The 1641-nt window shown below is 34.6% G+C and overlaps 1 protein-coding gene across 8 annotated transcripts in view; it reads left to right on the top strand.

Moving 5' to 3' along the window:
* The window catches only part of LOC117174752 (dihydrofolate reductase), a 352741-nt gene that overhangs the window by 45921 nt on the left and 305179 nt on the right, over positions 1-1641 (top strand). The gene's annotated exons all lie outside the window — the stretch shown is intronic.

Genomic DNA, 1641 nt, shown 5'->3' with positions numbered 1-1641 from the left:
TCCAACACACGCGGGAACGACCTACATTCAAAGGCACAATGCGGCACTAAGAGTACTTTATTACCCTCTCTGTCACTCCTACGGCATTCACCTTAATATCGCACCCGCTCCCGGCGAAATCCTGCGGTTGTCCTTATGACAAATTTTTAATTATGTATATATATATATATATATATATTCTAGATATACACAATCAAGTACATCCACTGTGCAAAATTTTACGATATGCGGATGACATTATCATACATTTATCTTCTAAACACCTTAATGAATGTATTCAAATCTTACAAGAAAGCTTGAACACTCTCCGGACGTTTTTGAAATTTAAAAGACTAAACATTTCTATTGATAAATCTAAATTGGTCATCTTCGCCCAAGATAAATCCGTTCCCAATGACATCCAACTTCCACTTGCCAACCAGTATATCTACCCAGTATGCGAGGTTAAATTCTTAGGTATCATTTTTGATAGTTACCTAACTTGGGACCCTCACTTTAAAGTCCTTCTTGAAAGACTAGAGAAAGTTATCAATATTATTAGAATTGAGAAAGAAACTTGGTGGCGTTCTAGCCCTAGATCCCTATCAATTTAATAACAAAATTACGTGAAATCAACAGTTTTAATATTAAAACTCAAAATGTGAAAAAAAAAAATACAAAGCCCAAAAATAATCTAATTTTGAAAAACCTAAACTTAGACTCAATAATAACTGCATTTAAGGAGCACAATTCAGCACAATTTTTGTTTTTTCGAATTTTTTTTCAATTTTAAACTTAATGTCTTAACATGACAACTTTTGTTCTTCCGTTATTTTGTTAGAGGGAATAAAGATCTGCGGTATCTGCGTATCTGGTATATCTGCGGTGCTGTTGGGTCGGAGAGAGCATCTAGCAGGCGTCTACCACCACCCTCCCAGTCGGCACAAAATTTGGCGACGTCTTTAGGACATCGGGACGACATCTTTACGATGACTTACTGACATCCTATATCCATGTCGTTAAGGTGTCTTTATGATATCGTAAATAAGTCGTATGATCTGGCGATGTCTTTACAACATCGCAAAGACACCGAAACGTCATGGACATATAATTATATAATTTTAATGAATTGTAAACTAGAAACATCAAATATTGAAAAATTGAAAAAATTTTAACTGAACACTTCTCAAATTAAAAACTCAATTATCTTCTTTTTAAATAGTTTAAGCATCCTTAGAAAGCTTCCAAATTTTATTTCAAAATCTTGAGAAATCTAGAAGTTGTTGAGGTAACCACTATTCATTGGCTGACAGCCTAGTAAGGAAAAATTTTACATACTCCTTTTTATGTCTGTGCTGACATGAATCAGAGGGCATCAATGAAGTTGTCTGGACTTGCGCTCGCTTTTTTGATCCACGAAAAAATTTAGAAAAATCTTTAAATAAAATTAAGAAATGCTCACCTCTGCGTGGAAGCTTTTCTTTCTAACCCAAGCAGCTACTCTTCTCAATCAATTATAAAATTCCTAAGAACATGTGACTTATCTCTATGAGCTATGCGCTTTCGTATATTACTATGCTTATATGCCCTCTTATTACGAAGTAATAGTAAGGAGAAACCACGCTAATGCATTTACGGCGAAAAAGCATCGCAATTTTTTCG

The sequence above is a fragment of the Belonocnema kinseyi genome, chromosome 6 (assembly GCF_010883055.1).
Source record: "Belonocnema kinseyi isolate 2016_QV_RU_SX_M_011 chromosome 6, B_treatae_v1, whole genome shotgun sequence".
Taxonomy (NCBI): Eukaryota; Metazoa; Arthropoda; class Insecta; order Hymenoptera; family Cynipidae; genus Belonocnema; species Belonocnema kinseyi.
The sequence above is the reverse complement of the archived record's forward strand: the minus strand, read 5'-3'. Positions and strand labels throughout refer to the sequence as shown.